The sequence below is a fragment of the Pleurodeles waltl genome, chromosome 1_2 (genome assembly GCF_031143425.1).
Source record: "Pleurodeles waltl isolate 20211129_DDA chromosome 1_2, aPleWal1.hap1.20221129, whole genome shotgun sequence".
Taxonomy (NCBI): domain Eukaryota; kingdom Metazoa; phylum Chordata; class Amphibia; order Caudata; family Salamandridae; genus Pleurodeles; species Pleurodeles waltl.
In genome coordinates, this window is record NC_090437.1 from 962,258,498 (window position 1) to 962,275,384 (window position 16,887).

Below are 16,887 nucleotides of genomic sequence, written 5' to 3' on the forward strand. Positions count from 1 at the left end.
ACTGAGCAGTCAGGCTTAACTTGGAAGGCAATGTGTAAAGTATTTGTGCAATAAATCATGCAATAACCCAGTGAAAACAACTCAAAAATACACCACACTGGTTCAGAAATATAGATAATATTTATCTGAATAAAATAAGGTCCAAACGACAAAGATCCAATAAGCACAAGTTAAAATATCACTTTTAAAAGGTTTAAAAGAGTCTCAATCCTTAGAAATAAACAGTTGTCTCTTGGTTACACAGAGTACCTGGTATGCGTAAAAAATAATGACTCATGGAGACCGCAGAAGAGAAGATGCGTTGAAAAATAAGGTGGCATGTTGAATTTTCCGAGACGCGCCATAGACGATGCGTCGTTTCTTCCTATGCTGCAAGGGTTTTTCGGCTCACAGCCTATCTCATTGCGATGCAGGATATTTTGATGCCCAGAGATGATGCAGGGGAAATCCTTGATGTGCTGGAAGAAGGCACGGACGCTGTGTCAATCCGGTAGGTGATGCGTCAAATTTTCCGTCACAAGGCAGGCGCTGCATCAAATTTCCACTCGGGAAGTCGGGCTGCGTTGCTGCAGTCGGCTGTGCGGCGATTCCTCAGTCACAATGCAGCTTTGCATCCATCTCGGCAGGCGATGCATCAATTTTCAATGCACAAGGAGTTTCCTGAAGAGATGAAGTCCTATTGGCCCTGAAACTTCAGAAAACAGGAGCCAAGCTCAATCCAAGCCCTTGGAGAGCACTTTTGGAGCAGGAGGAGGCCTTCTTGGCAAAGTCAGAGGCCAGCAGGGCAGCAGGACAACAGCAGGGCAGCAGTCCTTCCCAGCAAAGCAGTCCAGATGAGTCATTTGGGCAGCCAGGTAGTTCCTCTTGATAGGGTGCAGGTGTAGGTCCAGAAGTGTCTGAGTTGGTGGGCTATGTACATGTCCTGCCTTTTACCCACATTGCACCCTGCCCTATGGGTTACCTAGGGCCTACCTTAGGGGTGACTTACATGTAGAAAAAGGGGAGTGTAAGGCTTGGCAAGTACTTTTAAATGTCTAGTCGAAGTGCCAGTGAAACTGCACACACAGGCACTGCAGAGGCAGGCCTGAGACATGGTTAGGGGGCTACTTATGTGGGTAGCACAATCAGTGCTGCAGGTCCACTAGTAGCATTTAATTTTCAGGCCCTGGGCACCTGTAGTGCACTTTACTAAAGACTTATACATAAATTAAATATGCAGATGAACCAATGTTACTGTGTTTAAGGGAGAGATCATGTGCACTTTAGCACTGGTTAGCAGTGGTAAAGTGCACAGAGTCCTAAAACCAGCACACAGTGTCAGAAAAGTGGGAGGAGGCTAGCACAAAGTTGGACGATGACCACCCCAAGGCTGTCAGGTCAAAAACAGGCCATAGGAGCTCTTGCCGGGTCGTGCCCTTTCCAGAGGGTATAGATAGTTATATTATAAATTTTGTCACTTCTGTGCCCTATCGCAAAGGATCCTGCTGCATGGCAATGCAGTGATGGAGCCTCTTCCTTTAGATCATTGTTTTGCCATCAGACAATTTAATTTCTCTCTTTGCTTTTTCACAAAACTCAAACCCCAGCTTTTGCAGGGCCAAAACATAGTAGTGAAAGAAGTTACATTTTGTAGCCACATGTCATCATATCATCAGGGCTTTCACGACTTGAGCATCTGATTGCTTAAGAAAAATCAAATGCAGTCAGCTCTTTATAAAAAGTCTATATTTTCAAGGAAACATATTCTGGCTGATACAGTGGAACAAACCTATACCGTTAGAAGCCTCATGAGTTTTGTTGATAGAGTATTAGAAAATCAATAAAAAATAGTTTGAAGACTATGCATCAATCAATCCAAAAACATGCATGTAGAACTAATTCATCCATCTCATCTGAGCACCCTTGTATTTTTCTAAATAATTTGTTAAAAATAGATTGAATGCCTAATTCTTTCCTAAACAAAAGTACATTTTGAGATAAACTGAGATTTTATGGATGAAATTCTACTATGTGCATGCCTGCTCCACAAATATTCTTCTTTCTCCCTGCACTCATCTTCACAATGATTCAGAATAGTGATTAATTAACAGATGCACCATTATAAAAACATCAGAGATATCTCAGTGCTCTACATTTTCAGATGTTACACACATTCAAAGAATAAACAATTGTTAACATGAGAGTGCAAATAACAAAGATGAAATCTCTGGCATCCCTGAAACAATTCTGACATGCATTCATGAAGTATACAAAAAAGTGATAGATGGAATGCTTGAACTAATCTCAGCCTCCGAGGGCCAGATGTAGCAAATAAAAAATTTGCGACTCGGAATTTGTGAGTTGGTGCGACTCGCAAAATGCGAGTCGCAAATCGGAATGCAGGCAAAAAAACAGTGCCAAAATTGCGACTCACACCTGGACTCGCAACGCAGTGTGCGAGTCTACCGATTGCGAGGTCGCTTTTTGCGACTGAGCAAAAAACAAACTCGCAATTAGCGAGTGGATGTCGCAAATTGCGATTAGCCTGTTAATTGATTAGAGGTGCAGCAGAACACTCCAGAAACCACTCCAGAACACTCTGGAAACACTTCCTGGCACATGATGATGACATCACAGCCAGGAAGTTTACAAATACACCTGGGAGGAGGGAGGACCACACCCTTTTATAACTGCTGAACTACACACAGGACAAACAGCAGCTGCCATGGAAGGAACTCCAAGGAAGAGGAAGTTGAAGTTCTCTGAGAGGGAGTTGGAGGTGCTGACAGATGAATGCTGTCAGCACTATGACGAATTGTTTGGAAAATCAGCCCTCAATGTTCCTGAAGCCACCAAGAAACAGCTGTGGCAGGACATCCAGGACAAAATAAATTCCCTGGGGGTGAGCCACAGGAGCATAGATGACATAAAAAAAAGGTGGTATGACCTCCGCTCCCGGACCAAGGAGAGGGTGACTGAAAGGCTCCGGGAGATGAGAGGCACAGGAGGGGGACCATCGTCTGTGCCACCACCCACACCCCTGGAAGAAAGGGTGGAGGAAACCTTGGAGCAGGAGGCAGTTTCTGGATTTGGGGACCTGGACACCTCAGAGCCCAGCACATCAACCGGTGAGTGCCATGTGACATGCCTGTACCCCTATCAATGCCATACCCCCACCCACCATGTACACAGGGGCATGCACAACCAAGATAGCTCCATTTCAGGGTAGCAAACGCCAGAATGATGCATTATGGGAAATGTAGTCAAGTAGGCAGTTCATAGGCAAATGTTTATTAGGAAGTGTGCAACAGATAGTAGACACTGACAGTATGTTCCCCATGTCCCACAGGTCTCCAACAAGACACCACCACTACTCCAATCAGCCAGCCCCATGAGGACACCTCAGGACCCGCCAGCACTCCCACCTGCACGGTCAGCAGCATCCCTGCAGTATCCACACCTGCTGCAACAGTATCCCAAGAGGCTGCCCAGCAACAGGCAGGGATGAGACAGTTGAAATCACAGGGCAGCCACCGCTTCGCAGGTGTCGCAGGTCCAGGACATCAGGGCTGCAGTCTGCATCCGGCCAACTACCACCCAGCACCAGTGAGGCACAGCTGCTGCATGGTCAGCGCCTACAAAATCGAATTTTAGGGAGGATTAGTGGTGTGCTGCACCGCTTCGTGCGCAATAACCAGGCCTGCATGCAGCAACTGAACTCCAGGATGGACATGATCTGCACGAACACTGGAGATCTTGCCATGAGGGAACTGGCGGGAGGACTACTGGCCCAGGCCGAGGGTGGGCGGCGCAGGGACCGTCAGCTCCTGCACAGACTGGACAGGATGGCCTCATCCATTGGCAGGCTCGCCATGAAAAACCACAGGCCTGTCGAGGAGGACAGTTGGGCTGCAGGTGGAAATGGGCCATTTCGCTGGGGATGTGGCTAAGGGCCTGGGACGTCTCACCCACATAATTGACTTGATGGAGGCACGGAATATGTCTAGGGGCACAGGGTAAACACCCCAGGACAGTGAGGAGGGCTCGACAGTGAGCAGTGTCTCTGCCACTGACAGCAGGGTGCTCAGGAGTAGCAGGCAGAGCACCACGGAAGCACCAGGGACCAGCCAGGCTGGCAGGAGGGGCAGAAGGTCATCGAGATTACCCCGGACCATTAGAAGTGGCACATGACGCCAATGTGCCACATGCCTGGTTTGAATTTTCATGCCCATGGACATTCAGTACTTGTAAATAGTTTCATTTCTGCACTAATAAAATAGTTTTTTTTGTTCCACTTAACGAATGGAGTTTTTGGCAATAGGTGAGTATGGTTGGAGTTGACACGTACCTTCCAAAGTATTGTGTTGCGATGTGTTCCCGTCTCAGTCTGCCTTGATTAGCTATACTCCTATCCCCATGATGGCGATGTGGTTGTTCTTGCTCTTCATCATCAGGATCTGGGTCTGCAGGGGTGAGAGGTAGCCCACGTCGGGTGGCTATGTTGTGGAGGATGGCGCATGCGACCACAATTTTGAATGCTGTAATGGGGGTATACTGGAGGGCACCTCCACTGCGGTGGAGGCATCTGAATCTTGCTTTCAGGAGTCCGAAGGTGCGCTCTATCATATTCCTGGTCCTCTTATGTGCATTGTTGTATCGCCTCTCACATTCATTGCTGAGTGTTAAAAACGGAGTCATAATCCATGGCCTTAGAGCATATGCACTCTCACCTGTTGGGCACAAAAAGTACACTGTTAGGAAGTCCTGATTGTTGTGCACAGTGACCTGTGTGTATGTCTGCAAGGTGTCTGTAGCTCTACCTAGGAGGTATCCGTCTCCAAATTCCCCACGTTCCAGGCATTGATGTATCCCACTATGCCTAAACATGTATGAGTCATGGGTACTGCCTGGAAACTTAGCTACAATGTCGGTGATGACATAATGGGCGTCACAAACAACCTAAATATTGAGTGAGTGGGTACACTTTCGGTTGCAGAAAATATGTTCCAGATTTGCAGGGGGGCATATCTGAATGTGTGTCCCATCTACACACTCTATGACATGGGGAAAATTGGCAATGCTGTAAAAGTCCAGCTTGGTGCTGTTTATTTCTGCCTCATTCCTTGGTAGGTATATGAAGTGAGACATGTGCGTGACTGAGGCATCTAGGAAGGCCCTGAGGAACCTGGACACTGCACTTTGGGATACCCCACCTGCCACAGCAATGACCCCCTGATAGCTCCCCGAGGCCAAGAGGTGCAGTGAGCATAGCACTTGCACATGCGTAGGGATGGCGCAGCCACGCAGAGTCTGGTGTTCTAGCTGTGGTTTCAGTAACTCTATTAATTCTAGTATGGCTGCGCTGCTAAGGCGGTATTTATCGTATATCTCATCCTCAGTTTGCTGAAAAAGAGTCTGCCTTGTTCTATATATCTTCTCCTGTCTGTGGCACCTCCTCCTCCTCTGCTGTGCGGCGTGGACTCTCCTCCTCACTGCTATCAGGTATATCTCCGCCATCTTGAGTAACCCAGATGCTTTCTGGGTCTCCTTTTATGCTTTGGTTATGGTTACCACCTGCTCTGAGTTAGTGGTAAATGGGACATGCAAACTGGGCTTTTTGCGACTAGTCGCAATTTGCGAGTTGCAATTGCATAAGCTTTGCGACTCGCAAATTGCGTCTTGCTATTTGCGGGTCGCAAAATGGGGTAGCAACTGATGCGACTCGCTAACGACTCCCATCGCTTTTTGCAAGTCGGAAATGGGGTTTTTGCATACCATTTCCGAATTTGCACTGTCGCAAATAGCGAATCGGGCCATTTGCGACTCGCAATCTTTTGCTACATCTGGCCCTTAATCACTTGTTAGTCCATTGTTATTTTGCACATCATGCCACCTCAGTTTAGAACCAGCAAATCAGTCTTGACCTTATTCCAATAAGAACAGTCCAGCCCGAACTGCCAGGTCATTTCCTTACTCAACCGGAACACAAGCAACCCAAGACCGGTTTCACCTTTAGGGCTCATTATTACCATATAGCTTGGTTCCAATGGCACAGTTTGCACAAGACCTGCATCTGGGCACACGCATCCCACCTAGGGAGTCACACTAATGTAGACAAAAAAGTGCTGGACGGAACGCTTGACTCTGTCTGTGGTCTCTTCTGGAGGCAGCCTCACCTGGCAGTTTAGGACAGACTATCTGGAGCAGGAGCAGTACTGATTTGTATAAGGTGGACCTTTGAGTAGAGTGACATGTGGGTGAAAAGCGGTGGATTGGAGTAAGACCCTGAGCAATTGCCATTAAGATTAATTCAAACATTCCATCCATCACATTTTGGTTGTGTAGTTGATGCCCTAAGTGCGATGGATAAGCCTAGACATGAGTTCCGTGCTCGCTGTGCCATAGGACTCAAGCTATACCTCACTGATGAGACCTAAGTAGGTCAAAACCGGTCTGGGGTTGCTTGGGTCCCTTCTGGAGGTGGCCTCACCTTATGGTTTGAGACAGACTGTTTCCATGAGGAGTCAGTATTTATTTGTATAAAGTGGGCTTTTGTCTAGAGTGGCATGGTTGGTGAAAAACAATGGACGGGAATGCACCCCGACTATTACCATTGCACAATTTATTCAGGTACTCTATCTATCACCTTGTTGGTGTTGCAGTTCATGCCCTACGTGTCATGGATTTGCCGATACGTGGGTCCTGTGCTTGCTCTGTCATAGGCCTCAAGCTGTAACTCACTGATGAGACCTAAGGAGGCCAAAACATGTTTGAGGTTGCTTGTGGTCTCTTCTGAAGGAGGCATTACCTTACATTCCAGGACGGAATGTTGCCATAAGGTGGGCCTTTGCCTAGCACGGCATGATGGTTGGAAGATAATGGATAGGAATGAGGCCCAAGCAATTGCCAGAGGCTGAGATTAATTCAAGCATTCCCTCTGTCACCTTGCTGTCTGTTCGTGGCTTGCGCAATCAGCAGCAGGACAGAAAGTTCAGTCCCCATGTAGCAATATACTGTACCTCAACCATCAGCTTCATGAATCGTAGTCTTTTACAGCAAATACGTTTTTGATAATTTTCATTGATCCAATGTATAGATTTTTACATGACCATTCTAATTGGCTTCAAACTTTGCTGCTCTGGTTGTATTACAATTTGAGCCAGATGTCCAATATCCATTGATGTCTAAACCATATGAAATTGTCGTCTTCTCATTTCATATCATTTAGTGCTCCAAACTTCCTCTGGAAGGTGCCTTGTCCATATCTATAGGAAAGGACTTTCCAGCAGTATATTTTGCTCACTTGCACAAATACACAAATATCCTTTGCATAGTATGTGCTTGGAAACTGTACACATGTAAGGTTCTCTCTGAAAGGTACAGCAAGTCCTCACGTAGGCACACATTCCTTACATATTCATCAGCTAAGTTAATTAATTTTCGTTCTTTGACATCCTGTAATAATCATGGTATGAAATTAGTAGATTCAGTTTCCTGGTAGCTGGAGGTGAGGTTTGTGGACGCATTATATTACTCACTTAGAAATTACTTACAAAGTACGGAGAAAAGTTGCATGCTGCATAATAAACCAGTTCTGAAGAAATTAGGTACTCTAAACTAATTTACAGAATGTGTTTTTTTATTTGTGGCTTTTAGATTGTTCTAATTTTCTCACAGGATAGACTAATGTGATACACTTTTAATATTTATCCTTTTTTCTGTCCACCATGACCTCTGTTACTTTTGTGTCTGAGGTATGAACTATCATGTATTATTAGTTCAATTTACTTCCTTTAAATAATTGCAAAGTGATTTGTTGTTTAGCAAGTATGAGTGCGTATGTCGAAGTGTGTTTATATCTGGGTGAGCCTATGTGCCTGTCTCTGTATCTCTGTATTTCAGCTCTCTCTGAGAGCCGGCGGCAATGTCGTTGCACTGTTTCCGCTGGCCAGCCTGGTGGAAGTATCATAATATGGTGGTGGGGAGGCCGCTGCCAAGCCGGCGTCCTCCCAACTGCCATATTGGAGGTCTGGCAGTCTGACCGCCAGACTCCTAATCAGCCCCTTAGTCATTTGGTGCCTGCAGCCTGTCTCTGGTCACATGACTGGTTGTAGTTGGCAGTTCAGCCGCAGCGCCTCTGCAAAGGTGGAGGAGGGCACCCCAGTGGCTCAGAGTCAGCAGCTAAAATATAAAACAATATTTTGATGAGCCTGCATGTGCAGTGAGGAGCGGGACTGGCCCATGGGAGGGTGGAGGAGGAGTGAAGTGCACTTAAGTGCTCATGTCTGTTTGGCTGGCCATCTTAGGCCTTCCAAACAGACATGCACACTTAGGTTTCTCCAACCCAGCTGTATTTGACAGCCGGGTTGGGGAAACAGCGTAGACTTCCGGTGCCGGAGTGAGCGGTAAATTAGTTTGCTCAAGCCAATTCCCACGCTGCTCTCATGCTTGGTAATAGGGTGAGACCAGCACGGGGATTGCACAGGGAGACTCTGAAACTGTCCCATGGACTGCTGGGACCAGTAAGCAGAGGACCATGAGACGCCCGGCAGCACTAGGTAAGTGTTATTTTAATTATTAAAACCCCGTGCCCTTGAGCACTTCCCCAACCACCCCACTACTTTAAAATTGTGTCGGCTGCCACTGTGGCATTTGTGCTTTGTGTATTCCTCCTAGACAGTCACACACAATGAGAGGTTTGGTGTGACTTGATGGGCTGTCTTGGGGCAGGATGGGAGAGAAGAGCTGAGAACACCCTCACTTACACCTGAATAGGCTGTGTCCTGTATTGTCACTCCAGCCAGCTTGGAGCTAGGGAAGGGAGGAAGGGAATTCCCTGCACTTCGAAGCCACTGTCTAGAAGTTTCTCCCACCTTCCATAACCAGGGATGAGGGTATAAAAGATGGACCTCAAACAGTATCACTTCAGTACACTTCTGGACCTGTGGATACTCTGCCAGTAAGTAGGGCTGCTTTGCCGATGAAGGACTGCCACTGTACTGGGCTTCACTCTGCTGGACTCCTGCTTTGCTGTGCTGACTCTGCCATCTGGGACCTTGCCCTGCCAAGTGGTGCCACCCTGGTCTTATACCCTCAGAAGTGGGCCTAAATTGCTTTGTCAGCTTGTGGATGCAGTGGAACTGACGCATCTCCTTTGATGCACAGCGTAAACCCGAGCAGAACCAGCGCATCACTGCTTCTGGATGGATTGGACCCATCTTAAAGACTTGCATCACTCTCACAGTCTGCATCATCTTCAGTACCGCCACTGCATAATGCATCCTTAATTCAGACCCTCACATCTCTCATAGACAGGAGCCTCAACAACAACAGACTTCACATTGCAGTCTCGCAGCTCTTTGGAAGCGACACATAGCCCCACGTGCGTGTTGCATCCCTGACACCGGGCTTTGCTTTGCAAGCCCTATCAATGGGATCCTTGATATCAACGCAACAGGACTGTGCACCAGCGCCTTGCTGCAGCTTGTAAATGACACATTGCCACGGCTGAGCAATGCAATGCTCTGCAAACCAGGATTCAAGGTACTTTTGTTCAGCTGGCCCAACTGAGTCCCTGTATCTGGCCTGCTCTCCATTGCAGTCGGCCTAACATGTGACTGTGTCACAGTGCGGCGGACCTAATTGTGCACTGTTGGGACTTTATGCCTTTTGGTGCTATTTTTACCTTAAACTTTGAAAATTTGTAATTCATTAATTCTGGTTCTACTAATTAGATTTTTGTCATTTTGTTCTTGTTTTATTTATTAAATTCTTCTCTTTTTTTTTACTCTGCTATGGACTCCTTTTGTTGTGTATTTTCACTGTGTTACTGTTTAAAGTGTTGCACAAATACTTTACACATTGCCTCTAATTTAAGCCTGACTGCTCTCTGCCATTCTACCAGAGGAATGAGCATAGGTTAATTTGGGGTTTGCTTGTGCCTTACCCTGACAAGGATTGTGGTTGCTACTTGGCCAGGGCTTAAACCCCAGTCAACCAACACCTGCATTTCTTACATCAGTGAAATATTAATGTTTTGCTATTTTATTTCTTTCAAAAAACATTAATGCATACCATAAGGAATCACTGTTTGGGAGGGACACCATAAACATGCTTCTTCCAAACAGTGTTTACTAACGGTTTCCTTAAGCCATTTAGTGATGAGGTAAAACCAAATATCTAAGGGCCACATATACAAAGCATTTTTCTAGTCGCAAACATTTGTGACTGGGAAAATGCTTTTTGGGATGTACGAAGCTCAAATTACGATTCGGTAACTTGTTACTGAATCGCAATTTGGGTTTTGTGATTCAGTATTAGGAAGGGGCGTGTTCAGGGTGTCCCTTCCTAATACCGAATCTGAATGGAACATATGATTATTTTGTGACTGTGAATGAGGTCGCAAAACATTCGCAGTTAGCACCAATTTCAAATTGGTGTTAATCCATTCGCAAATTCCCCTTTGTGAACACATGCAAAAAAATTTTTTTAAGAGCAGGCAGTGGTCCTATTGACCTGCGATTTTTGCGATTTCCAATGGGTCACAAATTGCAACCTAGCTCATTAAGATCAATGAGGTAGATCTATTTGCGACCCACAGGGAATCGCAAAAGAAACTCAATGGAGTTTCCTACATTTGGAATCACGATTTCCAATTTGCGATTCACATGGAATCGCAATTAGGAAATCGCAATTCCAGATGTTCATAGATGTGGCCCTAAATTTGTTAAGTACATTTGAAAAACACATTTTCCTGTCACAAAACTCCACAAGTTAGAGTCGCATGGTTTGTGACCAGAAAATGTGTTAGAACATCTGGCCCCTAATCCTCCTCTTGCAGAGGGCAAGGCTTACATGTTGCCCGATCTCTGTGAATAATGGAGCTGGTATTAAAATATTTTCCATGGGGTACTTTAGACTGCCAATCCCACACCAAAGAGCTGTCAGTAATTCACATACTTCCAACTCGGAAACATGGCGCATACTCAAAGCAATGGACATAAAGACTTAACAAGCATTTACAATGCAATGGGTCTCGCGTTTGCTCATGTTAGAGCTATTAGTGTTGTAAACTCCTAACTGGACTTTTCTTACCAAATAAACTGAAAATGAAAAGTAATACCATTTCACATAAGAGAGCCGATTTAAAGCTCCACACCATGAGAAAAAAAAACAATCGCAATTGCGCTGAGTAAAACCCTGAATTCGCAAAGGAATGCTAAGATAAACAATAGAATTAGACTGGTAGTCCTGAAAAGCACCCGATTACAGCCCAGCAAGATCACGCTGTCTATGAAATAAAAAGAAAAAGTAGTCCAGAAACCACACGAAAACATGGAGACTTGTATGTTTTCAGTAGTTGGTTGGTCCTGTAGAGGAGGGCTAAGTACCAGAAAAGGCATCACACATGCCTGCCTTTCACTAATGAAATCAAGCAAATTTTAAAAGGCAAGCCCACGAACCAACAAAGGTGATGGGTGTGACATGGGCGTGGTTAAAAGCCCATCATAAAGAGATTACACCAGGGGCCAGAGAGCTTGTGTGCTCAACCCTTATGATGGGGACACCCTGCAAAATGTGATGAAGGGCCCCTGAGTCTCCCATATGTCACAGATATTAAGTGAACTAGTAGTGATTGGCTCGACTGAGGCTCAATTCTCCTTGTTAATTTGCTGGCTCACCCACTTTACTGTACATATGGGATGCTCCTGATTTGTAGTGTGAAAGGCTCTCTGTTATAACAAGTAGCTCTGACCAGAGCATGCATTTTGAAGTCCATAAATGAAGTACACTTAAAAAACCAGGACCATTTGGAATTTAAGTATGGGTAAATAAATGTGCATCTCTGTTTGAAAAAGAAGACACTTTCAATACATAATACAAATTACATGTTATTACTTATAAAAGTGCCGCCGTTTTCATGCAGAAGCACAACATCCCTTTCTTTTTAGTGCTCTGGACCCCGCAAATTTTTAGCCATGTGGATTTATGCAGAGGCAATAACCAACTTGTGAAGGGGCAATGGAGACCCATGTAGAGGAGTCCGGCTCTGCAGACAATTACAGTATCAAGATACCTCTTGTGATTAATGTTCCTGCTAGGGAGAGAGATAGGAGTTTTGTCTAGGGGCAGCTTTGACTCACCATAAAGTAGCATACAGAGGGTTAATATGCCTGCTGAAAAGAACAGAAATATATTTTATGTGAATAGCTGAGTGGGTTAGTACTATCACTTTAAAACAAATGAATGTAAGTGAAAGGGGGGCTATGGAGAGATGAGGGGCACATTTGCCAGGTGGTTGTGAGTGAATCCGAGGAGGTGGGGTGAGGGAGCCAGAAAAGAGTATCGCACAGTGCGCCACCAGGGCTAAAGTCAGCCCTGATCAGAAGTCCAAAACTCCCTGGGTTGGCCTCAGAGGGGAAACGGATAAGAGTATCTGGAAGAGTGGCAGCATACACACAGATTTTAAGGGTTCAGTCAGGCAGAATAATAGCACCTGCTGGGTGTCTAGTCAGTATGGTGCTGCTGCAATGAAGGAGAGCTTTGGGTTGACGGCTGCACACTGACACTGACAATGATTGTGGCTGTAGCGTGGCTCTCTTGCGCCATCTCTTATGTTTGCCAGACCAGGCGCCCAGGACACAGGCCCCTCCCCATCAAAACTCAACACCACAACCTCAGACACTACCCACCCATATATAAAGCTAGGTTTGGAAGTCCGTCTTAAACAGCACATGCAAAGAAATGCTGATGGCTTTGCGGCCCCATTTTGGTAGGAGCAGGTAATATTATAAGGTGGACTGGTCTTTGCATCCCCGCCACTCTGCTTAAGCCGCATTTACAGGAGCACAAGAAGATGTGACCCAGGCGCAACTCTGCACAAAGTTCAAAATACACGTCTCCAAAGTGCGAGGCTGTAAGACTCACCCCTTCCATTCACTTGACCAAATAATCACTGTTTAATTACTTTTCTATTTATCGTTCCTATTAAGGAATGAACAATTGACAATTTACGAGGACAAGAGCAGGACAGACACCGGGGCTGTGAAGGCAGCCTGTGGCAACGAGACTCCAGGAGAAAATGTTTATTTTAATCGAAGACCGGAAAAAAAGGAAGTTCTAAAATTCACATAAAAGGTCGTGCTTCCCAGAGCACCTGAAGCAGAACTCTGTGAATGCAACACTTATGATCTCACAGGGTCTGCAATGTGACGTCAGGAGGCCACAGTACATGCAGAGGAGAGGCTCCACTGCAAAACAGAAAAAAGCAAAAAACAGCGCGATCGCGCTGCTACAGTTTAAACGTAACAAATATCTATCAGCAAAAAATGCAATTATGAACATAAAGAAGTGAAATTAATCGTGTAACAAGATCGATGGGATGCGAAGCGCTGGACTTCTGCTAGCGAGATCGCGCTGCGAAAATAGAGGAAAAAGTAGTCCACAAACCTGAAGATAACAGCGAGCCTCGCATGTTTTCTGTACTTGGTCGCTGCGCTCGAGGAGGGCTTGCCACCGGAAAAGGCATGCCATATGCGTGCCTTCGACTAATGAAAGCAAGCAGATTTAATTAGGGAAGCCCACGAACCAATAAAAAGCACTGACGTGAAGTTGAAAGGGCTCCGAGCCCTTTTATAAATACAAAAGAGTCTCCCTGCTATACGCATGCGCGAGCGCATGCAGAGCAGGCTCGACCCTAAAAAGTAACATAAAAACGAAAGGAGGATATGTGTGTTCCTATTAGCTCATCTCTCGTCTCGTGATTCATTTCTGAGCTCTCTCCATAGTATGCTCGCTTCTCTCTGCTTAGCTGATCCCCAGAATGTAACACAGCGCCCAGCATACATCGGTAGCAGTCAGAGGCCTTCTTAGCAGGTTTCTACAAGAACACAACAAATCATTGCCTATGTGTTTTTTTCAACTCTCAGAAGCATTGGTCTCAGCATAGGCCCGTTCTGTCAAAAGTCACTACAATGCGTTTGCTCCCCCTCCGTATCCTTGATTTACTTTGCTGCAGTCTCTGAGTCGTGCTCTGTTTTTAATTGTCAAAAGTACAAATAATTAGAGCTCTAGGGACTCATTTAAAGTTACAATTAACGGGAAATGCCCCGGCGGGCAGAGCTCTGTGCAAGACTGTCTGTGAGCAGAGAGAGTCTTCATGAGGCATTGGGCATACTATAACTATAGTGTGTCCGTTCTATCCTCTCTAGAAATCCAGACCGAAGCAACATTCAGACTCCAATGTACCATATTCTGGAGCCTATTTTCCTAAAATAAATAAACAATTTAACACAGCAGTACTGAAAATATTCATTAGTACTGAAAATTATTGCTTACACTGGTTTAATGGCTACTGGCATCTCATAGTAATAGATAACAGATGGCCTGAACATTCATGAGGGTGTTTATTGTAACATTGTATTTACTAGCATTAAAATTGATTTGATGCACCTTAGGTAGCGCTCTGCTTGTATCTAACATGCAAAAGACAATGGGCCAGATTTAAGAAAAGTGGCGCCATTTTCCTTGTGCCCCTTGCGCACCCCTACTGCCACCATGTGTGCGACGTATTTAAAATATGACGCACTGTGGAATTTCTGACGCAATTGATGTACTGTTCAGGATTAGCACCAAAATGTTGAGGCAAGAACTTTCAATAAATCAACCTACTTTACTTATGAATTCTTTACTCAAGTTCACCTAAATATTTGACCCCAAAATTGACTTTTTCAGAGGACAAGCTCCATCTTTGCAACAAAGACAACCTGCTTCGCAATATAACATACTTCAAGAAGCAAAGTCAGTAAAACAGTCTTTCTCAGGGAGTGCAGCCCAAGATTGCCCCAGACAAATTGGAAGGGCGGAGCTGCAAACACTGCAATTGGTTGCCTTGGATTTCATGTGACACTACTGCTCCTGGCATTTCTACACAGGAGGGATCCATGAGGTGCGAAAAGGGAGCGGCTCCAATTACGACCCTCTGATTTGCGCTTTAATTAATGCACGCTCTTTAATTAAACATAAGACGGAAATTGAAGATTTAATTAGCCACCAAAATTTAGACTGTCTTTTTATCGCCGAAACTTGGGCAAAAGCTGATTTTATAGCCGTTACGCCTCCGGGATGCACATTCTATAGATTGGACAGAACTACTAGCAGGGGAGGATGCTTAGCTATTATCTGCAAGTCCTATCTCTTTTGCCAGTGGGATGCTGTTAATCCCACATCAGAGATTTGTGAGGGCATGTGTTTCAAAATTCGTCCAAAAAATTCTGTACTATTTGAAGGACTCTTGGTCTATCGTCCTCCAGGCCATTACTCCAACTTCTTGCAGCATTGGCCAAATTTAATTGTACCTCTAACTCTGTCCACTAAATGTATTTTATTAGGGGATTTTAATATTCACTTTGACGATAGCCAGAACCCACATATTAAGGAATTTTTAAGTCTCATGGTGGTTTTCGATTGGGAATTAAAAGTTACAACAGCTACACAAAAGCAGACCATTTTGTTAGACGGGATATTCGCCCGTCCCGAGAGTTGGTTGATGCTGACAAATAGGCCTCTCGATTGGACTGATCATCATCTTCTTACTTTCAGACTCATGAATGTCCATCCCTCTCAGCATATTAGCCCTAATTTGAAACCAGTCAGACAATGGAACCGTATTAAAAAACAACAGCTAGGCCCGGCTCTGGTCTCAGGTTGGGAAGCCGCTAGAGGCCTCCCTCTGTCAGCAACAGACAGTTTTAATTATGGAATTAATATTGCAATTAATCAACTTGCGCCACTTAAGACCACTGCATTTTTAGAAAATAAAAAAGCCAGATGCCCCTGGTTCCCTAAGGACCTCAAGCAATTGCAAAGAAAATATCGCCAACAAGAATGGAGATGGAAGTTAGATCCAAATTAGGTTGAGAAAGAGAAGCTTAGAGTTGTCCTTAGGGTTTACAAAGACGCAAGTACTAAAGCTAAATCTGATTATTTTACTTGAAAGATTAAGGAGGCATCAAATGCCCCTAGAGAACTTTTTAAGTGGTACATTCCCTGATGGTTCCCCCTACACCCCCTGAACTGGAGAACTCAGACGAACTCTGCAATAAGGTGGTGACTTGCTTTGAAAATAAAGTCCTACAAATTCATTCGAGCTTTATTCACTCTGTAGGGACACCCCGCCCTCTTCACTTTTCAAATAGCACTTCAGATAAAGATTGTCTTTTGCTAACTAATTTTCAGCCATTACCACCAGAAAGTATTAAATAGATTATGTTGAGAATTGAATCAGATTCCCCCAGTGATCCATGCCCCTCTCATATTTTACAGCAGGTTCTTCACCTAGTTTCCACAGCCCCGGCTCCGGTTTTCCAGGCGGTCTTAACCACGGGAGCTTTTCCTCCATCTTGGAAAGAAGCAACAGTGGTTCCTCTGAAAAAGAAACCATACGGAGCAGCACATGATTTAAGAAATCTGTGGCCTACTGCTTTACTCCCTGTTCAGGCTAAGACTTTAAGAAACATATTAATATAGAACTAGCCAATTTTCCCCATAATTCGAGAGGCTTAGATTTCTCTCAACATGGTTTTAGGAAAGCCCATAGCACTGAATCTGCTCTTATCACCACTTCAGACACTATTCGTAGATAGGTTGATGAGGGGCAAGGAGCCATACTAGTTGTTAGAAATGGGGTTTTTGGTTGGCAGTCAGGTTACCCCCTGTCCAAGCAAAAGCCCTCACTCTAGTCAGGGTAAATCACACACAATCCAAGATTATCCTGTGCCCACCCTCTGGTAGCTTGGCACGAGCAGTCAGGCTTAACTTAGAAGGCAATGTGTAAAGTATTTGTGCAATAAATCATACAATACCACCATATAGCACCACAAAAATACACCACACAGTGTTTAGAAAAAT

The 16,887-nt window shown here is 45.0% G+C and overlaps 1 protein-coding gene across 1 annotated transcript in view; it reads left to right on the plus strand.

Annotated features, from left to right (window-relative positions):
• The window catches only part of LOC138246379 (cyclic nucleotide-binding domain-containing protein 2-like), a 1,069,494-nt gene that overhangs the window by 997,110 nt on the left and 55,497 nt on the right, over nt 1–16,887 (plus strand). The window lies entirely within an intron of this gene.